A 24,241-nucleotide genomic window follows, 5' to 3' on the forward strand; every position below is an offset into this window, starting at 1 on the left:
TAAGTGCAGACAGACAGACAGACAGACAGACAGACATACAGTACGTTGTGGAAAAAACACATTTATTCAATTTTACTCATTTTCCTTCATCTCTCGTTTCTCAGTAAAACCTCAAAGATGATGAAAATAGAGTTTTGTTTGGTGTTTTGGTGAAATTCTATCCATCAGATTAGCATGATTAGCATATTAGCATGATTAGCATTATTATTTGAGGTAAGTGAGCTGCCTGAACAGTCAGACATGCATCTGAAATTTAAATATTTAAACACACAGCTGAGGTCAGATCACACTTTATTATTGTTGTGAGTTTTGTGGGCGTGGCTAAATGTAAATGAACACACTTCACACGTGAGTACGAAGAAAACCAGGGAAATCTGCATTGTTAGTTCAGCTTGGCCCTGATGAACACAACATCCATTGTACTTTCATTTAAAACAATAACACTCAGTAAAATTCATGATTTAAATATTCAGATGAAGAACTGTGATGTCATTTTATTCACCATTTTCCAGCCATATTATTATTATTATTATTATTATTATTATTATTATTATTATTATCTAGTTTATTTTTAATTCAGGTGTAAACATATAAAAGTAGGAAATACCCATAAGAAGAACAATTGACAACATACATACACATAATGGAAATATTAAAATGAGCTAATTTGCATATTGAGGATATCCTGTGAGATTGTCTGCTTTCTGCTTCCTTATTGGACCTGTTTGTCTGTGTGTGCTATGAGAGAATGTGTTCATTTACTGTGTGTGTGTGTGTGTGTGTGTGTGTGTGTTTGATGGACTTATGCATGTATACACACACCTAAATACAAATTATGCATCATTTAAAGGAGTTAAATTATTACCGAAGTATAGCAGGTGTAAATCATATTATAAAATAAACACAGATTAAATGCAGTAATACAATTTAATCCCCAAAAAAATGACATTAAGAATGAGAATGAAAGTTAATTAATAATTTTAAACTGAATGTATGAAAGTTGTTTAGGCTTTTTAAAGCTGTTATTACAGGCCGTGTTTAAACCAGTTATTTACACGTCTGTAAATAGCATGAGGGAGGAATAAAGGAGAAAAAACACGAATGAAGGCACTGATAAAACCTGTCACACACTGAACATGCTGTGAATAAACTCATTTATAAATCTGTCATGTCCGTCTAGACGGCTTTTTCCAAAACCGCTCCCTCGCTCCACAGTGCCCTGAACACCATCAAGGACAACAAACACCTGGATCAGGTGTGTAAAGGTGTGAGGTGACACTGGTGTAGACTGCAGAGTGGTGAAAGGCAAGTGTAAATAATAATAATAATAATAATAATAATAATAATAATAATAAAGTATTTTTATTTCAGTTTAAATAGCAATATTACACATTTTACTCTAAGTGCATAAAGAAATAATGCAGATTACACTCAGCGACAGTGAAACTAATTTCTTTCCTGTTTTTCTGTAATAATGACATCATCACAAACAAAACGTTTTCAGACAAATTTATAGCCAAAATTCTTCTGTATGTTCTGCTGAATAGTAAAATACAATTTTAAAAAACGCATCTGACTCGTCTGTTCACACTACAGTCACATGACCTTCTGGCTAATAGTGGGCAGAGTTAATTTACAGTATACGTTTTCTTTATAATCACGTGTGCATGGTGATAAAACACAAATCAACCATAAATTACCAAACCTGTCCATGACACAGATGAAATACAATTAGTCCCACCCACAAAACTCCATAAAAGGCAAAGAGGAGCTGAAAACAACAGCGTTGAAAGAGTGCCTCCAAGCATAACTTGCGTTAAATCTTCCAGTAACGCAGCTCAGCCACTGTAGACACACACTAACTCCTCCTCCTATTACAGCATCCCATTACTTTTGCTCTACTTGAACGGTTGATCTTAATTCATGTGTAACTGATAGAAAGAATTGATTTAAACTTGACAGCGTAATCTTTATACAAAATCACAGCAACTCATCGACAATTATACGATTCGAAGCCGACCAATCGAGGGTCATATTCGTGAGTCCCCAAATAACACAAATTTTATGCAAACTCAGGAGTGAAACATAGCACATGAGCATTGTGTAAATGCTCCTGCGAATGATTTATGAATAAATTCATTCATATCCAGCTTGATAAATGAGGACCAATGATACTTTAGAGTCAAAGGTCCTCACAATCACACAGTCCTCACAAAACAACTTGTGTTTTTATCTCATCTCATCTCATTATCTGTAGCCGCTTTATCCTGTTCTACAGGGTCGCAGGCGAGCTGGAGCCTATCCCAGCTGACTACGGGTGAAAGGCGGGGTTCACCCTGGACAAGTCGCCAGGTCATCACAGGGCTGACACATAGACACAGACAACCATTCACACTCACATTCACACCTACGCTCAATTTAGAGTCACCAGTTAACCTAACCTGCATGTCTTTGGACTGTGGGGGAAACCGGAGCACCCGGAGGAAACCCACGCGGACACGGGGAGAACATGCAAACTCCGCACAGAAAGGCCCTCACCGGCCAACGGGCTCGAACCCAGGACCTTCTTGCTGTGAGGCGACAGCGCTAACCACTACACCACCGTGCCGCTGCTGAAGAGATTATTTTTTTATTTTTATTTAAAAGGTTTTATCAATGTTGCTGTGCAAACGTACACTCACCAGCCATTTTATTAAGAACACCCCTACACCCACCTGCTGCTGTTTGATGCAGTTCTGTAATCAGCCGATCCCTCGACAGCAGCACGATGCATCAAATCCCACAGATGCAAATCAAGAGCTTCAGTTAAGCCAGTATCTCACTGGGCTGCGACAGCCTGCGACTAGTTGGAGACACAACAATTGTGATAAAATATGTGAATTAGCGACAATTTTCACTTGGAATCACACTGAATTGATATTCGAATATTTTACAGCAATTGTTGCGTCTCCAACTAGTCGCAGGCTGTCGCAGCCCGGCTTTCCCTCGGCAGGCAGGGAAGTAGAGGAAGCCTCACGGAAACTGACTTGAGAAGGGTTCGCGATGGCTTTGCGACACCAGCGACCCATTTGCGGCTATTCTGAGAGAAATTTTGTCGCACAAATTTTTTGAACATGTTCAAAATTTCAGCGATGAAGGAGCGACACTTTGCGACTCATGCGAGGAAATTGAGAAGCCCCGCGAATGTTTCAAGACGCTTTTGAAACTCTCCTGCGAATGTTGTTCGCAATTTGTCACAAGCTGTCACAGCCCAGTGAGATACTACCCTTAACGCTCACAATGTTCAAACATCAGAACGGGAAACACTGTGATCTCAAAGTGTGACTTTCTCTCACTGTGGTATGGGTGTTGGTTTGATCCAGATGGACTGGTTTGAGTATTTCAGAAGCTGCTGATCTCCTGGGGTTTTCACACACAACAGTCTCTAGAGTTTACACAGAATGGTGCAGAAAACAAAAAACACTGAGTGAGTGAGCGACAGTTCTGTGGGTGGAAACAAACGCCTTGTTGATAAGAGAGGGTCAGAGGGAAATGGACAGATTGGTTCAAGTTTTTTTTTGCCAGGAAGGATATAGTAACTCATATAATCACTCTTTACAACCGTGGTGAGCAGAAAAGCATCTCAGCATGCAACAGCAGACAGAAGAACACGTTGGGTTCCACTCCTGCAGCCAAGAACAGGGATCTTAGAATCAATAACACGTTCCTATTAAAGTGGCTGGTGAGTGTGTGTTTAAAAATGACTGGAGATGATGAAATGCATTATGATGATAAATTAATTTGATTAGTTGCCTTATCAATATAATATATAAATATAAATTAGATATCAAATTATATATCAATATAAATTCATCCATGCAGTCTCCTTCTTTCAAATCATTTTGAGCAGGAGTTTAAAATTTTGTTTACATTTTATACATAAAATATTTGATTATAATTATCTACAGTGCTAATATGTCGTCTGCTTAATTCGTCTCCTGAAGGTAAATGTGTGTGAAATGTAACGTGGATGAACGCTAACAAGTTTGCCCAATTCACGCAACTCGATTTGTATGAAAAGTTGCAGAAGTTAAGATTAGGGGCGGAGTTATGGCTTACTGCTTTTTGTATGAACTTAAACAAAAACCCCAAACAAAAAATCCGTGATTATTCCATCAGGTTAGATATTGATGGGCAAAACTGAAGCCCCGCCCAGAATGTCTCCTAATGGCTAATTCAAGGTGATGTCACATAATCTTCCATTAGAAAAAATGGTATCATTTTCTTTCTGTTTTTTTTAAGAAACCAAAATGAAAAACCAGACCAACATTTTCAGGCTAAAATTAAAACAGCTAGTAAGATAACGCGTTAGTGACTCGCATGGAAGCAGTTGTGTGATGTTAGAAACCCATTTTCACAAAAGGTTTTGTGAAGGCATGGCTAAACACGAGAAGATAATAAAATACAAATATTTCTGTAACATTTTGTTAAAAACATTCATAATGTGTTCATATTTGTTTTGAGTAGAAAGGTCAAAGTATACGTATTATTGACAGGAACATTTTTAAAATGTTTTTCATCAGAGGTTTTTGATTTTTCAGAATATTCGGCTGTTTTGAAAGGACATCCGACAGGTTCCACATTTACTGACATCATTATGAGTCTGATAAATATTAAGAGATTCAATTATTAATTATTTACAAACAGCAGCATGACTTTTCACGAGAAGGCGAGAGAATGACGTATGTTTTTAATCGTCATCAGTCGGAGTGACGCTTGTCGTCATGTTTGTGGAAATGTTTCCGTTTGTTCTGGTTGTGAACAGAACGTTAGGATTGTTAGATTGTTTACAGCAAGAGGGTCACATGATGGCGTCGTCCATGAAAAGAAATCCTTCTCCTTCTCCAACACCAACACACACTTCACCATGATATAAATTCACTAAATCTCCACTTAGACCCCTAACCAGACCACGTGATGACGTTTTAAACGTTTTTCCCCTCTCCTTTGTCTGTTCTTTCTCTTAAAAAGAGCCGTTATGTTACATCTGATTAAACACGTATCGTACACAGCACCCGTCGCTCCACTTAAAGATATTTACACACACGTTTGAGCCACTTTTACGACATAACGACCTTCATAAATTGGAGTTATTGTGCATCAGAGCTGACTGAATCATAAACCTGGTGGGTTTTTTTTTTTAAGAAAAAAAGTTTTGTGTTCCATTTTTAAGTGTGTTCATTAATCAGAGCTGAAATTCAGCCTCGCTAAATGTTGATACTTTTTATTTTTCAAAGCAAATAAAAAGAAAGAAGCTGAAATTCCATTAAAATCCACAAAGTTAAGTGTAAATATAAATTTTTTGAAATTTTTTGGGGGGCTTTTTTTTTTGTCTTGCACAAACTTTCCATGTTCCATAAAGTCCCAAAGTGTCTGAGCTGAAAATTCCACAGTTCATGGAACCCTGGACAGCTTGCTACACTCTTAGACAATACGGGTTCCTCAAGGGTTCTTTAGTATTTAAAAGTTTGGTATCTACTTGGAACCCTTTGTTGTAGGGTTCTAGTTAAAATCTTGACAGAGATGCAAACTGAGAAACCCTCAAGTGATCGAAGATGTTAAAACAACTGTTTATCTCTGCACTGTGACCTTTGATTAAGGTTCTTCTTAGAACATCAAGAGATTTCTAGGAGTTTACAAACGAGTTCTAACTCAAACCTCTTCTGAAAGTGTTCTTTCTAAATGCTGTGTCCAGGGATCATCACGGAACCTTTAGGGGTTTCCATTAGAGGAACACGCTGAGGAACCCTTTGAGGAAGTAAGTTCTAGCTGTCAGAACCCTGTGGTTCCAGAAATTGTAGCTCATCAACAAGATTTAAAAAGGGAAAAAAAAAAAAAACTTTGGTGCAGAAAGGAACAGTGATATCTTTTAAAGGGTTCTTCAAGTAGAAGTGGTTCTACATAGTACCTAGAACGGTGTAGAACTCTTTGCCTGGAACATGTGTGTTTGGGTTTTGAGCTTTTTGTGAGGACCAGTAATTACGGCCCTATATTTATGGAAATATGGGACAGGTTTCACCTTGTATAGAGACTTCTGACTGGTCCTTATAAAAGTGTGTGTGTGTGTGTGTGTGTGTGTGTGTGTGCGCGCACCACGTCCTTTATTGTAAAGTTCGTACCCTCCTTAAAAGCCCTGATTTACTGCTCTTATTTTGTCAGTATGACTATTTGCCCTGAGCTCAGACTTTTCCAGATGTGTGTGTGTGTGTGTGTGTGTGTGTGTGTGTGTGTGTGTGTGTGTGTGTGTTTTATAGCCGAGTTTCACTGTGTCATTCCTGTTGGACTGAAATGTGTAAAACTGAAGTCATTAGTGAGTGTAAAAGGTTCCTTTCTCTCACACCTGGCTGAAAGCACTGTTTGTCTCTCCACCTTTCCACTGTATGACATCATCGATTATCCGTCTCCCAGGTTCCGTCGTTTATAAAGGACATGAAGAAACATAAACATTCAACCAATAAAGTTTCTCAGAGATTGTGTCATAATAAAAATAACAGCAATCATAAATTATAAATCAATATACAGTGGAATGCAAAAGTTTGTGCACCCTTAGGGGGGAAAATGGAATGAATGCTATCATATAAAGTTTCACACGTGTTCCATTAGTGTCACAATAATGATCAAAAATAGTGAATTTTCACTGGTGCTACATCTATACTGATACAGAGATCAGCTACCACTCTGATATCGTGTTCATTTATAAAAATAATAAACACTGAATAAAATAGTGTACAAGAAAAAAGTATCTGATTTGAAGCATTATTTGAAGCATATGAAATATTTACTCATACTCAATAAACAAGTCCCTGTAATGCTGGTGTATGTTGTTGCTCTAATGAACCAGCGACACTAAAGAACAGCCATCTGGAGGCATTTTGCGATTAATATTCATAGCAAAACAGGCTGCAAACACATTACATTCACATTATCTGTAGCCGCTTTATCCTTCTACAGGGTCGCAGGCGGGCTGGATCCTATCCCAGCTGACTACGGGTGAAAGGCGGGGTTCACCCTGGACAAGTCGCCAGGTCATCACAGGGCTGACACATAGACACAGACAACCATTCACACTCACATTCACACCTACGCTCAATTTAGAGTCACCAGTTAACCTAACCTGCATGTCTTTGGACTGTGGGGGAAACCGGAGCACCCGGAGGAAACCCACGGGGAGAACATGCAAACTCCACACAGAAAGGCCCTCGCCGGCCACGGGGCTCAAACCCAGACCTTCTTGCTGTGAGGCGACAGCGATAACCACTACACCACCGTGCCGCCCCAGGCTGCAAACAGAGCTTTAGAAATAAAACATTTTAAACATAAAGCACAGGAATTCATCGCTAACGAGAAGTACAGCCTCCAGGTGATGTTGCGTTAGTGAAAATAATGAACACTTATTCCATGACATTGAGTCGTACATGAGCTGATAGGTGACGAGGCGCGTAGCACCGAGATTGTAAAGCTTGTAGCAGCAGAGCGAGTCTCGCTGACTGAACGAATATATGGATCCTAGGCTCCGCCTCCTGTTGCAGGAAACATCCAGCTCTTATGGAAATGAACGACTCCTGGCTGCTTTGTCACATCACATTGCTGTCTTTCTGAACGCAGAAGAATGTTACAGGGTTATACTCTACTCACGACTGCTTGTTATCTGTTCAGAAAATTCCAGAACCTTGTCGCACACACGCATTACATCACCGCTGGAATTTTCCATGACAATACTGTTTGTTTATGACAGCCAATTTTACAAAAAAAAGGTTCCTTTCAGGTTCTTTGGATGGTTAAGGGTTCACGGTGCTGTATGTTTTACTGATGTAGAGGCTGTAAAAGGTAAAGACTCTTTTTAAAGGGTTCCGACTAACAATTCTGGAACCCATGACAGCTGGGATCCTCTTGCTGAGTAGCTGCACTTTTAAAGATATTGGGTTCCTCAAATAGTCTTCAGGTAGTTAAAGCTATCTACTTGGAACTCTGTCTGATCGAGAGACATTCTACTGTCTACCTAGAACCTTTCCAAGTTGATCCAGAAAGACAAACTGAGAAACGCTTAACTGTGCCGAGATGTCTCATTAAATTAAATACTCAACATATGGCCTTTGAGTTGGGTTCTTTGTAGAACTTCTGTTTATAGGGAACGTTTACGCGTTCCCGTCAGAGATACAAACTAAAGAAATGTAGGTTGCTGTGTTTGACATGACAATCATAGCAAGTGGGTTCTAGATCAGGAATTGTGAGTATGTGGAACCAAAAAATACATCACAGTTGCTCCGCCTCTTTACTCAAAATAAACCACTGCCTGATGATTTGTCGCACGTCACTGCTGGCATGAACGCATGGTTACGTTATAGCGACATCCCCCTTGGTATTTGCTCAGAAATTTCCAGAATCTCAGCAGAAACACACAATATGTTCCCTCTGGAATTCCCTATTAATGAAGGGATGTAACCTCAACTTTCAACCCCTAAAATTTCATTAAAAATGTGTCACTGGAAACGTCGACACACTCTGAGCCACATGGACGAAGCACGGCTTCAGGTTTTTTTTTAATGTATATGAAGAGTTAATTACACTGACGTCCTCACAAAACACCTTCCGTTCTGACTCACAGCAGGAATATCAAATGGCCACGCTGGGAAACGTAACAGCACACCTGGCCGTGAGCAATAACACAGCTGTACTGCAGCCACATCTGTGTGTGAAAAAAAACCCAAGATTTTAAGACATTATGCATCGGCGATGAACCTGTATGAGCTCACAGCGTACCACGTTCACATTTGTGAAGTTCTAAAACATGACCTCGGGTCCAGATTTAGTGAAAGCGAAACATTTTCTTTAAAGGTTTTCGTTTAAAAAAGTGCGCGAGTGAGTAACAAAGGGACGTGGAAAAGAGTTGAGGCGTTAAAACTCTTTCAGTCTGCCTCCAGGTCTGAGTACTCACAACTTGAAGAGTGTGTGTGTGTGTGTGAGAGGGAGAGAGACAGCATCTACAGTGCACTCCACAATTATTGGCACCTCTTGTAAGGATTAGTAAGAAGGGTTAGGAAAAATCCACCTTTAATCAAAATAAATTTATTCAGAGATAAACGAATCCCTCATTGAGACAAACAGCTCTGAGTCTCTCCTATAACAGTTTATACGGTTGGAGATCCAGAGCGGGGCATTGAGCCCGTTCCTCTTTACACAATCTCTCCAGATCATCCAGGGGCCTCAAGCCTCTCTTGTGTTCTCTCCTCTTCAGCTCCACCCACAGGTTTTCACTGGGGTTCAGCTCAGGGGACTGAGATGTTCAGGGCAGAAGCTCGATTCTGTGCTCAGTGAACCGTTTCTGTGTTGATTTGGACATCGGCTCATTGTCCTGCTGGAAGATCCAGTGACGGCCCAGTTTTAGTTTCCTGTCAGAGGAGCTAGGTTCTGATTTAAACTGTCCTGGTATTTCATGGAGTCTGTGATGCCATGGACTCTAACAAGGTTATGAGGAAAAACATTCCCAAAACATCACAGAATCTCCACCATATTTTACAGTTGGGATCGGGTTCTGCTCATTATAGCCATCCTTCTTTTTACCCACCGCGAGTGTTTATTGGGAAAAAAAAGCTCAATTTTTGTTCCATCAGACCAGAGAACACGGTTCCAGTCAAAATTGTTGTTGTGTTTCACAAACTTGGTGCTTACGTTTGTGGTTAACTGACAGAAAAGGCTTTTTTTCTGGAACCTTGCAAATATTCTGTTGGTATGGAGGTGGAGTCTGATGGGGGTTTTGGAGACTCGGAAACCCCAAGATTTTACTTTTTCTTGTAATTCACCAAAGTGACTCTTGGGGATTTTTTGCCTCTCTTACCCTCCTCACTGTACGTGGGGTGTCCACTTTTTATTTTTGCCCTAACAGTAGAAATGGACATTTTCAGGCGAGCAGATATTTTTATTCCCCTTTCCCTGACTGATGAAGGTCAACACCCTTCTCCCTCATTGGGTTTGTGTGTCTCTTATCTTTCCCATGTTGATGTTGAGGGAATTTGGCCTCTGTGTCGCCTCATATTTGTTCCCCAGTTCATCAGGAAGTCGTGGATTACAGCTTGAAAGTTCCTACACACTCCAATCAACTCAAACATGTTCAATTTAAATGGAAACACGCTTCAGGTACAGTGTGTTCACCATCATTTCCATTATCAGGGTGCCAATAATACAGTAGTGGCACATGTGTTTTTGTTGAAAATATATTTCTTGATCAGGGATTTGTTTTTCTCTGAACAAATTTATTTCAATTAAAGGTTGGATTTTTCTCATTTTTTCAGTGTGAGATGAAGTGACTTCACCAAAAGGTGGATTTTTTGGAACCCTTTTCACTAATCTTAACAAGCGGTGCCAATAATTATGGAGCTCATTGTATATCCACAGTGAGCTCCAGAATTACTGGCACCCTCAGTAAAAAGGGTTATAAAAATGTTGCTGTGGTTCATTTGCTTAACCTCACTCCAAAAACATGAGAAAAATTCAACCTTGAATTTAAGTGAAGTTTACTCTTGGCAAACTTTTAAAAACGTTCCCTAGAGTCGTGCACTGCGTCGGGCTGAAGAGAGTCCAGGTGAGGGAGAGGGAGTACAGGATGGGTAGTGAATAGGGTGTAGGGAAAAGCAAGTAAGGGATAGGGAGTGTTGGTACATGAACATATTGTGTGTGTAGATTATAGCAATATTAATGCACAGTCTGCTCCTGTGTGTGTGTGTGTGTGTGTGTGTATGAAAAGGTACAGCAGACTTCCTGGTATGGCCACTCATTATTTCTAAATTTTATTGGAAGAAATAAACCTTATTTTTATATGCTTCTGGGACCTGCAACACACACACACACACACACACACACACACACACACACACACACACACACACACACACACACACAGCACTTCTTTTCATCTGAGGTCCAGTGTGTTAGTAATTAATGAGTAATCGCTTGCACAGTCGTGTTCTTTCCGACATTAAAGCAGCGGAGGAATAAATTCCACAATGCACTGCAACATCTGAAATAAAAACAGATGAAGAAAAGTGAAAACAGAACACGTTAATCGGAAAACACGTTTAAAGAGCTGTTCCACTTCAACTATTGTATCTCAAAGCAGACTGAAGAATAATCAGCATGCTCCTGATATCCCACAGTGCACTGCAGCACAGCCAGTTTCTTAGCAGCTACAGAATTCCTGGGTTTCAGTCATGTGACTTTTCTTAGCGGTTTCACTGGAAGTGAAGTAGCTGGTGGTCTAAACGGCTGCCGTAGTGCAAACAACTAGTGATAACTTATCAGAGTACGCTCGTAATCTAGAAGCCACTGCTGGTTTTAGATATATTCAAAAGATTGCTGTGTGCAATGGAATCGACCCCTACAGTCTGGGGAAGAAGGATTTGTCATACGATCTCGAAAAAATTACCCTTCAGTCGAGTTCCCCGACGTCTCGAACTATCTGGTGTTGCAGACGTCCTTCTACACCGCAAAACAGGTGGAAGAGTACGGAGGCTTACAACTTTTTTGTATGTGGCTGGGTAAAGGACCTCGGGATCAAGTCACTGCTGAATGAATCCTGTATTGTTTTTCCCCGTGTAAGTATGTTGTTTTTTTTTAAGCTTTTCGTTCACGTCTTTACAACAAAGTGCTGCAAGTTGAAGCTTAAAGGGATAGTTCTGGATTTTTGACATGAATCTGTATGGCATCCCCATCAATAGTGTCGTGCAAACACACTGACTTACCCCTGACAGCATCCTGTGAGTCCAGTTCTTGTCCAGTTTTGGTCCAGACGAAAGTAGTCCGGCAAGTTTGTTGGGGTCACGAAAGTAAAACGTTTTTCGTCTCAAAACAGTATGTGTTCAAAAGAGTGATATATTTGCATCACAAAACCGTTGCCAAATAAAAAGTCAGACCTCGAAATCGCTTGGCACTATTTTCTCTCCCTCGGTATCACTGCGCGCTGTCATGTTGACATCTGCGCAGGAATCAACACCTTTCCCGTTGTTTGGCAGTGATTAGGAGTTCAGATCAGCGGCGCTAACAAGCTAATTTGAGAGCAAGAACAGTGACAAATTTATCACCTTCTATAACCTATACAATAATATATTTGTGAAAATGGTGCGCACTTGCGACTATCCAGGCTGTAGCAACAAAGATGTGGCTGAATCTCCGCACACATTTCACCGTCGTAGTCAGACATGTTGTCGCTAACTTTGCTAGCAGTAAACAATGTAGTGATGTGTCGGTCGCGAATGATCCGGTTCAAAGAGCCGGCTCTTTGAAGTGAACGACGGGAGCCGGCTCTTCGGTGGGAGCTGAGTTGGGGAGCCGAATTAGTTTTTTGTCCTTAGGTGCCTCAGAGAGAGAGAGAGAGAGAGAGAGAGAGAGAGAGAGAGAGAGAGAGTTCAGCTCAGCTGAAGGATGATTGTCTATTTGACAACCATGATCATTGTTTTGTTGCCGTGAATTCCTAAAGCTCATGATATAAATTGTCGCTCATAAATTGACAGGTTCGGTCGGCAACCGCCTTGGCACGGCCAGATTAATCTGCGGTACACAGCGAGACAGCAGTCATTATAACAGGAGCAGATTTGCTGTTCCAGCGGCTTCTCATTACTGGTGGAGCAGAGTGCGGCACTTTTTTCTCTTTTTGCATGCGCTCAAGGTGCCACATATTTTGTTGCACATTGTTCTGTGTTTGTTAAAATAATTTCCAACTTTGCTTCATAGTTTCTTAGGCTTGATTTATACTTCATAATTTAGTTTGTGGCATTTTGTTCAAGGTCGAGTGTAAAATAAAGCCATAAAGGATAAACAGTTGATGTCTTCTGTGTATTTTATATTGGTAATATAACACAGTTTTGCATTATGTTTGTGAGAAAATAATTTATTAATTGGTAGGTAAGTTTTATTTCTATAGCTAGAACATTGTTACACTGCTATACTTTACAAAGCTTTACAATGGCTACAAAAACTAAAAAATAAAATGGAAAACATCCTATTGATAAAATATAAATAATAATGTAATTAACTAGTTAATTGCAGCAATTAAATCAAAAATAAAATCTCAGGAGCTGTTTGGGAGCCAAAAGAGCCGGCTCCTTATAGTAAGAAGAGCCAAAAGAGCCGGCTCCCGAAAAAGAGCCGAAATTCCCATCACTAAAACAATGAATGAAACAGCCGTGGCTGTCACCTGGCGGCAGCGCGCAGTGATAAGAAGGGAGAGAAAATAGTGCCAAGCGATTTCGAGGTCTGACTTTTTATTTGGCAACGGTTTTGTGATGCAAATATATCACTCTTTTGAACACATACTGTTTTGAGACGAAAAACGTTTTACTTTCGTGACCCCAACAAACTTGCCGGACTACTTTCGTCTGGACCAAAACTGGACAAGAACTGGACTCACAGGATGCTGTCAGGGGTAAGTCAGTGTGTTTGCACGACACTATTGATGGGGATGCCATACAGATTCATGTCAAAAATCCCGAACTATCCTTTTAAACAAACAAAAGTTCGTTTGATTCTCACTTGTGTTGGCTCTTATCTCTCAGCTAAATCATTCACAAAGATCATCAGAAACCCCTTTAAAGTGCATATTCTGGACCAATTTTGTGGGTTTTTTTTTATATGAAAGTCTGTCCCTTTACACACTCATCCAGAAGGGTAATTTTGCCCAAGGCCATCTGTCGACAGCAGAAAAAAATAAAATAATTAAACGCTTCTGGAAAAATCCCAAGGGAGTCTGGAGCCAGATTCGTGACGTCACGTGCGGAAGCGTCAGCAGGCTGAGAGATCCTACACAGTTTCAGTGCACAACCTGTGTAGACCAAGTTTAGCAGCGAGCGATTTTGCATTGAAATATGGAATTGTCACCTGAGCTTCTAAACCCATGGATTCATGTATCAATGCTCATCTATCTATTGTTACATTAATCATATATTTTTTTCTAATTACTATTATGTATTTATATATTTCTTTATTTAGAAGAGTACTGGCTACTGTAGGAGAAAGATTTCATAAGCTACACACATGGAATCGGCTAAGCAGGGTTGTATATACATTTAATGTGTTTGACAGGTCCCAAGATCTCAAGCCCTGACCTGCCGTATATCCCTTGATACATGTGAAGTAAGTGCATTATCGCCCAGCACGTTCGTGTTTACTTTTGTGTGTGTCAATAAATAACATTATCCGTGTACCACACAAACACAGGAACACCTAATTTAGAGTATAGTCTCTTTTATTTCTTACCCTGGGAACAGTTGACTTGTGAATTGCAGATTTTCTTGGTCTTTTTCTCGGCTCTGCTTTGGTCCTCGGCTTTTTCCGGGTGCCTCGCACGAAGCGCTCCCATTTCTCTCTCATTGTCCGGTCTTTTGGAAAACGATGAGTACTCATCCCATCATGATTAGTGTTGCTACACCCTTCTACGATACATCTGTTAACCATTTTAATAATTACGTGATAGTGTTGAAGAAATTTGCAGAAAACTACCAGGTCGTTTTCTCATAAACAAACCAGCGCTGACGTAGGATTCAGAGGGAGGCGTCCCGCACGCGATGTCATGAAAATCAATGCTTGCCAGGAAATCCAAATGCCAAGTTTTTTCAGAGGCGGACCAATTCACCTCAAAAGGCTTGATTTCAACTGAATTTTTCTGGTATTGCGCAAGGTAAAAAAAATTGCACAAAATGCAAAATGTGACAGATATTTGACCAAAGTTTAATATAAAATAAGAGAATAACATTGATCTTGCTCCTGAATTTACCCAAGATGTGCCCTTTAAAGACCTGGATCTTAGTTAAACGAGACGGAGAAGTGATCACGGCGCATTGGGACTGTACGGCTGGGGAAGAATTTTGTCGTGACCTTCATGCATATGGACTTCGTGAGGAGGAAACAAAGAAACAGCTGGGGACTTTAGCACTTCGTGACTAAAAAAAGTACCGTAAAATAATGACACATAGCAAGAAAAGCACTTGGAAAACACTAAGAACAGAGCTGAGAGGGAAATACAAACCTTTCACCAAGTGATCACTGCAAACTCCAACAGGCTTCGACTCGGCTCCCTTCGAGGTCAGTCAGAGGCTCAAAAGCCACCTTTCTCCACGTCTTTTTGTGAAATCCTGTGTTCGTTCACCCTTTTTTATTAGTTCTTAGGGAACCCTGAAGAAACTTTTCAGTTTCACGGTTTGATCGATTTGAACAACTTAAAACAACGCAAGCGTAAGGTATTTTTCATGCGAGCAATGGACCTTCTCCGTACAAACACTTTGTCAGCTGAGCTTTGGTAGACCACCAGCTAAAGTTTTGAATAACTAATGAGGCGGATATGACGTCACGTGAAACCCAGCAATACCCATGATCCACAGAAAGTGGGTGTGTATAGACTTCTCCTGTTGCTGCTTGTGGGCGTAGCCTGTCTGGAGAAATGGGAAATAGCTATAGTAGTTATATATATAAATGCTCATTAGTTAAACACTAAATAAATAACACTGTACTCTGGAAACCCACGCAGACATGGGGAGAACATACAAACTCCACACAGAAGGGCCCCCATCAGCTGCTGGGCTGGAACCCAGAACCTTCTTGCTGTGAGGCAACAATGCTAACCACTACACCACGCGCCGCCCCTAAAGTTATAGTTTTCTGCGTGTTCTTGTGTTTCAGTAAATTGCTGTTACTGCAGTCATTTTTTCTCATCCTGTGTGAAAATATAAACTTTTTAGTGTCGTGTTTTAATATTCATAGTTAATGTTCATCAATAATTTAAAAATGAAAAATTATTTACTGAATACAAAAACAAATATCTGTAAACAAAAGTGATTATTGATTACTGATCAACCGCAATCATTCATACAACCACGATTCCAAAAAAGTTGGGACAAAGTACAAACTGTAAATAAAAATGGAATGCAATAATTTACAAATCTCAAAAACTGATATTGTATTCACAATAGAACATAGACAACATATCAAATGTCAAAAGTGAGACATTTTGAAATTTCATGCCAAATATTGGCTCATTTGAAATTTCATGACAGCAACACATCTCAAAAAAGTTGGGACAGGGGCAATAAGAGGCTGGAAAAGTTAAAGGTACAAAAAAGGAACAGCTGGAGGACCAAATTGCAACTCATTAGGTCAATTGGCAATAGGTCATTAACATGACTGGGTATAAAAAGAGCATCTTGGAGTGGCAGCGGCTCTTAGAAGTAAAGATGGGAAGAGGATCACCAATCCCCCTAATTCTGCGCCGACAAATAGTGGAGCAATATCAGAAAGGAGTTCGACAGTGTAAAATTGCAAAGAGTTTGAACATATCATCATCTACAGTGCATAATATCATCAAAAGATTCAGAGAATCTGGAAGAATCTCTGTGCGTAAGGGTCAAGGCCGGAAAACCATACTGGGTGCCCGTGATCTTCGGGCCCTTAGACAGCACTGCATCACATACAGGCATGCTTCTGTATTGGAAATCACAAAATGGGCTCAGGAATATTTCCAGAGAACATTATCTGTGAACACAATTCACCGTGCCATCCGCCGTTGCCAGCTAAAACTCTATAGTTCAAAGAAGAAGCCGTATCTAAACACGATCCAGAAGCGCAGACGTCTTCTCTGGGCCAAGGCTCATTTAAAATGGACTGTGGCAAAGTGGAAAACTGTTCTGTGGTCAGATGAATCAAAATTTGAAGTTCTTTATGGAAATCAGGGACGCCGTGTCATTCGGACTAAAGAGGAGAAGGGCGACCCAAGTTGTTATCAGCGCTCAGTTCAGAAGCCTGCATCTCTGATGGTATGGGGTTGCATTAGTGCGTGTGGCATGGGCAGCTTACACATCTGGAAAGACACCATCAATGCTGAAAGGTATATCCAGGTTCTAGAGCAACATATGCTCCCATCCAGACGACGTCTCTTTCAGGGAAGACCTTGCATTTTCCAACGTGACAATGCCAAACCACATACTGCATCAATTACAGCATCATGGCTGCGTAGAAGAAGGGTCCGGGTACTGAACTGGCCAGCCTGCAGTCCAGATCTTTCACCCATAGAAAACATTTGGCGCATCATAAAACGCAAGATACGACAAAAAAGACCTAAGACAGTTGAGCAACTAGAATCCTACATTAGACAAGAATGGGTTAACATTCCTATCCCTAAACTTGAGCAACTTGTCTCCTCAGTCCCCAGATGTTTACAGACTGTTGTAAAGAGAAAAGGGGATGTCTCACAGTGGGAAACATGGCCTTGTCCCAACTTTTTTGAGATGTGTTGTTGTCATGAAATTTAAAATCACCTAATTTTTCTCTTTAAATGATACATTTTCTCAGTTTAAACAGTTGATATGTCATCTATGTTCTATTCTGAATAAAATATGGAATTTTGAAACTTCCACATCACTGCATTCCGTTTTTATTTACAATTTGTACTTTGTCCCAACTTTTTTGGATTTGGGGCTGTAGAAAATTGAAATCGGATACAGAATAACAAATAAATTCACATTGATTATTTACAAAACACTTTTAACCACACAAACAAACAAACCACTAGATTAGGAATGTTTGTGGTATAAAGTAGCCTGTTTGCTTGTTTGCTTGTTTGTTTCTTTCTTTCTGTTTTCCCCTCCGCCAAGTGTGTTGGAGGAAGTTATGTTTTTACCTCCATTTGTTTGTTTGTTTCCACTGAAAGATTTGGATGAAATTTGGTGGAGAGCTGTAGTTTTATTCTCGGTTTGAGTGATTTTAGTTTTGATGTTGATAATCCTGTATGTGGCTTGGCGGAGGTCTGAACTCTGAACTGAGTGTCCTTCTAGTTTTATCATCTTTCTCTTTGATTTTCTTTTCCCCAACTTCTGTGGCTCCTCTCTCAACTTTTTTTTTTTTAAACATGTTGGTGGCACTAAATTAAAAATGATAATATATTTTTCAAACAACAATAAAATTTCTCAGTCTCAACATCTGATCGGTCATCTTTGTAACTTGTTCAATGAATTACAGAGTTTCTGTGATTTGCAAATCATTACATTCTGTTTTTATTTATATTTTACACAGTGTCCCAAGGCGGCACGGTGGTGTAGTGGTTAGCGCTGTCGCCTCACAGCAAGAAGGTCCTGGGTTCGAGCCCCGGGGCCGGCGAGGGCCTTTCTGTGCGGAGTTTGCATGTTCTCCCCGTGTCCGCGTGGGTTTCCTCCGGGTGCTCCGGTTTCCCCCACAGTCCAAAGACATGCAGGTTAGGTTAACTGGTGACTCTAAATTGACCGTAGGTGTGAATGTGAGTGTGAATGGTTGTCTGTGTCTATGTGTCAGCCCTGTGATGACCTGGCGACTTGTCCAGGGTGAACCCCGCCTTTCGCCCGTAGTCAGCTGGGATAGGCTCCAGCTTGCCTGCGACCCTGTAGAAGGATAAAGCGGCTAGAGATAATGAGATGAGATGAGACAGTGTCCCAAATTATATGGAATTGGGGTTGAATTAACTTCTCATCTCATTATCTGTAGCCGCTTTATCCTGTTCTACAGGGTCGCAGGCGAGCTGGAGCCTATCCCAGCTGACTACGGGCGAAAGGCGGGGTTCACCCTGGACAAGTCGCCAGGTCATCACAGGGCTGACACATAGACACAGACAACCATTCACACTCACATTCACACCTACGCTCAATTTAGAGTCACCAGTTAACCTAACCTGCATGTCTTTGGACTGTGGGGGAAACCGGAGCACCCGGAGGAAACCCACGCGGACACGGGGAGAACATGCAAACTCCGCACAGAAAGGCCCTCGCCGGCCATGGGGCTCGAACCCGGACCTTCTTGCTGTGAGGCGACAGCGCTAACCACTACACCACTGTGCTGGCCTGAATTAACTTTTAATAAATATTTATGGACAGACGTTTATAGTTTTATATCAATGTAATGCACGCATGCACGCACATGCACACACACACACACACACACACACACACACACACACACACACATTTGTGCTTGATTTATGCATTATAATATAATGTGTAATGTTCTGGATGATGCTAAACTGTTAGCTTTATGAGCCTCAGAGCCTTTAATTCCTGTTTTGGTGAAATTGTTCTTTGAAAGGAAATGCGGTGAAAACGAGAAAAAACATTCAGGAAAACAAACAAGGACGTGTGGGATTACTGTAGTGAAGATATAGTGCACTATGTGTGTGTGTGTGTGTGTGTGTGTGTGTGTGTGTGTTATTTCTGTGGTTTTATTTCAACTCAAAAAGCTAAAAACAACCCAAACAGTGGCCTCATGCCCAGTAAACACACTCTCATTACAGATTACCCATAATGTACCACAGCGTTTAAAGACTCACGGTTTCCATGATGACCAGGACGTGTGGTTTGGGACGCGTCCACTGCAGACGGAAGACGTCTGAATAACAGCTCAAACACTCCGAGGTGTTCGTCATCGTTACACGCCATCGTTACTCACTCAGTGTTAAAGCAGCTCACTGTGTTTACTTTATTTTATATAAATAAACAAACAAACAAATAAATAAAAATTTTGTAGTTAATTTAAATGAAATGATGTTGATTATTTACTGAATATAAAAACAAATATTTACAAACAAAAATGACTACTGATTACTGATCAACTGCAATCATTCGTACCTGTTTGCTGTTTATTTTTTATTTTAGCATATCAATTTCTTATTTTCTTTTCTTCTGTTTCTTGAGCTGCAGTGAACCGTCTGATTGGCCCACTGGGAGCCTCTCTGTTGCTCTGCTGGGTTATTATTCACATATGCAAATTATATACAAAAATACCTCATAAATCTAAATCAGATACAGAATCAACAAATAGATTCACATCAAACATTTACAAAACACATTTAACCATGCAAACAAACAAATAAACAAACAAACAAAACAAGATTAGGAATGTTTGTAGCCAAGAATTTAACATCGTGCATATTTTAATTTGTTGTGTTTTCTTTCTTTTTTATTTTTTGTCATGTTTTCTTTCTTTCTTTCTTTCTTTCTTTCTTTCTTTCTTTCTTTCTTTCTTTCTCCTCATAATTTTCTCTTAAAATAGCAGCTTAAACTCTAAAGCCACATATGTTTGTATTTGAATGTTCTGTGTGTGTGTGTGTGTGTTGATGAATGTAGTATCTGTTACCTTTCCCGCAGCAGGATGTGATGTCAGTGAGAGTCGTGTGTTAGTAAAAGCCAGCGTTGTTCCTGATGATGATGCAGATGATGATCTGCTGCTCTTGAGTTATTCACATCCTGTCCTGTGTTTAATCACAATCACAACACACTCCACTCAAGCTAATCAGCTAAAATTAGCCTGCACGCTAACGGCTGCGGGAGCTAGCCAACTCACTGTGAATGCTCTGTTTATTAGCTGCCGCTGCGTCCCACCGAGGGAAATCTAAACTAAAACATCAACTAAACGGTGGTGGAACTTTTGCAGTCGCTGCTCCTCACTTGTGGAACCAGTTACCATGAGACATTAAACCTGCTCCAACCATCGCTGTTTTTAAAGTTAGGCTCAAGACGCACTTATTCTCTGGCTTTCTCAGGCTATTAATTGTATTTTATTTTACTTTTATTCTATTTAAGCATTGGCCTGTATGTAACTCGATGCTCCTGCTGTGTTCCAGTCGTTGTTGCTGCTGGTTTGTGGCAGTTTTGTTTGCTGTGTGTCTTTTCATGGATTTCTGATTGTTTTTATAATCTCTGTACAGCACTTCGGTCACTTTAAGCTGCATTTAAATGTGATCAAAAATAAAATTTATTTACTTACTTGCTAACTGTTCTTTAACACTTGTTAGCTTCAGCGCTAATATGATCCACTCAGTTTCAGAAGAAACTCAACACAGTGGCATAGAAACCCCACTGCCAGCTAGTGTTTGGGAGGAGTAATTGCAGTGTCGGCAACAGTGTAGGTTCTGTATAGAACCTACATGCAACTACAAATCAGCCTTCAGCAAGAATGGGAGCTAGCTAGCTACATTAGCTTGCTAGTACCTGACTGGTTTGAAGTAGTGTAGCGTCGGTCTTGTTACACTGAAAATGAAAAGACAGGAATGAGCTGTGGGATCGAAATCTAATTACCAATGAAATCTAAGCGTGAGGAGGATCTTGGTGTTGAAGGAATAACACACTCCAGACGATGCTGTTTTCTGAAAATAATCAAAGCTGACATGGCATGATGCCCAGCGGAGTTAGTGTTACTCCTGTCGTGCGTTATTTTTGTATAACAGCACGGTTTGGAATGTGTTATTCTGCTCATCAAAGTCATCATTATTTTGCAGAGGAACCAGAAAACGTAAACTCGTTTGTCCTGGAGACTTTCCCATCCTGATAAACTTCACAAAGCACTGACACTGGAGACTCCTTCCAGAAAGTTTCATCTTACATTTCTACGTTTCCTGTTGTATAAGAACGAGTATTAAAAAGTCTTCAGTCTGTTTATACAATAAACTGAGAAGATTAATCAGAGGTTAAAGGTTGGCACATTCTGTAGGCTACAGTTGTGTCTCTTCTCATGCAAACCACGAGGCAAACACATGCACATAAAGCTCTTTCCTCCAAACAGACTAATCTTTGTTCACACAATTCCAGTTGTCACAGTTAATTCCAAAAGTAATCAAGAACCGACACCAGTTCCACCCAGTAAAGGAAAAATTTGCCACAAACATTTTGACATTTAAAACTGAAACATTTCACTGCTGCATTGTAACAAATTTTCAGAAGAAGCTGAACTTCACCGGGGTTTGAAAGCACACACCTGTGTTCAGGCTGCAGGTGATCAGATTGAAGAGTTCACTCTTTACTGAACATTATGAGTTAAATTTCATCAGCAGCTCAGCGTGACTCAGAGACGGAGGGTGGGGGAAACGACCTGCTCAGTTCTGCTGGAGAAATCTGAGATGATGAAGGAGTTATAATGTGATGATGATGATGATGATGATGAAGGAGTTAATAATGTGATGATGATGATGAAGGAGTTAATAATGTGTGCATGTTGGTGCTCTACACTGCTGATGTGTTTCCTTCAGTGTGGAGAACAAGAGTCTTTAATGGGAAACTGAGTTCAATCATGTGGCATTAATTCACTCCAAGGTGGAGAGACTCACCCACTCACACACTCACTAACACACCAACTCACCCACTCACTAATACAGCAACCCACCCACTCACACACTCACTAACACACCAACCCACTCACATACTCACTAACTAACACATCAACTCACACGCTCACACACTCACTAACACACCAACTCACCCACTCACTAATACAGCAACCCACTCACTCACACACTCATTAAACACACCAACCCACTCACACACTCACTAACACACCAACTCACCCACTCACTAATACAGCAACCCACCCACTCACACACTCATTAAACACACCAACCCACTCACATACTCACTAACTAACACATCAACTCACACACTCACTAATACACCAACCCACTCACACACTCACCCACTTACTAACACACCAACTCACCCACACACACACACACTAACACACCAACTCACTCACCCACCCACCCACCCACCCACTATCACACCAACTCACTCACACACTCACTTACACACCAACCCACTCACTAACACACCAACTCACCCGCTCACTAATACAGCAACCCACCCACTCACACACTCATTAAACACACCAACCCACTCACACACTCACTAACACACCAACTCACCCGCTCACTAATACAGCAACCCACCCACTCACACACTCATTAAACACACCAACCCACTCACACACTCACTAACACACCAACTCACCCGCTCACTAATACAGCAACCCACCCACTCACACACTCATTAAACACACCAACCCACTCACATACTCACTAACTAACACATCAACTCACACGCTCACACACTCACTAACACACCAACTCACCCACTCACTAATACAGCAACCCACTCACTCACACACTCATTAAACACACCAACCCACTCACACACTCACTAACACACCAACTCACCCACTCACTAATACAGCAACCCACCCACTCACACACTCATTAAACACACCAACCCACTCACACACTCACTAACACACCAACTCACCCACTCACTAATACAGCAACCCACCCACTCATACACTCATTAAACACACCAACCCACTCACACACTCACTAACACACCAACTCACCCGCTCACTAATACAGCAACCCACCCACTCACACACTCATTAAACACACCAACCCACTCACACACTCACTAACACACCAACTCACCCACTCACTAATACAGCAACCCACTCACTCACACACTCATTAAACACACCAACCCACTCACACACTCACTAACACACCAACTCACCCACTCACTAATACAGCAACCCACCCACTCACACACTCATTAAACACACCAACCCACTCACACACTCACTAACACACCAACTCACCCACTCACTAATACAGCAACCCACCCACTCACACACTCATTAAACACACCAAACCACTCACACACTCACTAACACACCAACTCACCCGCTCACTAATACAGCAACCCACCCACTCACACACTCATTAAACACACCAACCCACTCACACACTCACTAACTAACACATCAACTCACACGCTCACACACTCACTAACACACCAACTCACCCACTCACTAATACAGCAACCCACCCACTCACACACTCATTAAACACACCAACCCACTCACACACTCACTAACACACCAACTCACCCACTCACTAATACAGCAACCCACCCACTCACACACTCATTAAACACACCAACCCACTCACACACTCACTAACACACCAACTCACCCGCTCACTAATACAGCAACCCACCCACTCACACACTCTTTAAACACACCAACCCACTCACACACTCACTAACACACCAACTCACCCACTCACTAATACAGCAACCCACCCACTCACACACTCTTTAAACACACCAACCCACTCACACACTCACTAACACACCAACTCACCCACTCACTAATACAGCAACCCACCTACTCACACACTCATTAAACACACCAACCCACTCACATACTCACTAACTAACACATCAACTCACACGCTCACACACTCACTAACACACCAACTCACCCACTCACTAATACAGCAACCCACGCACTCACACACTCATTAAACACACCAACCCACTCACACACTCACTAACTAACACATCAACTCACACGCTCACTAACACACCAACCCACTCACGCACTCACCCAC

The 24,241-nt window shown here is 41.0% G+C and overlaps 1 protein-coding gene across 3 annotated transcripts in view; it reads left to right on the forward strand.

Moving 5' to 3' along the window:
* LOC132874540 (retinoic acid receptor gamma-A-like) overlaps nucleotides 1–24,241 on the forward strand; it is a 61,134-nt gene that overhangs the window by 194 nt on the left and 36,699 nt on the right. The window contains exon 1 of one of the 3 annotated variants that reach the window (XM_060910795.1): nucleotides 5,738–5,797. The exons of 1 other annotated variant lie outside the window; for it this stretch is intronic. The gene's annotated coding sequence lies outside the window, so the exon portion shown is untranslated. Of the gene's footprint in view, nucleotides 1–5,737; nucleotides 5,798–11,543; nucleotides 11,628–24,241 lie in introns of those variants that run through there. One more of the 3 variants, XM_060910796.1, reaches the window with a different exon arrangement.

Source organism: Neoarius graeffei, chromosome 26 (assembly GCF_027579695.1).
Source record: "Neoarius graeffei isolate fNeoGra1 chromosome 26, fNeoGra1.pri, whole genome shotgun sequence".
Taxonomy (NCBI): domain Eukaryota; kingdom Metazoa; phylum Chordata; class Actinopteri; order Siluriformes; family Ariidae; genus Neoarius; species Neoarius graeffei.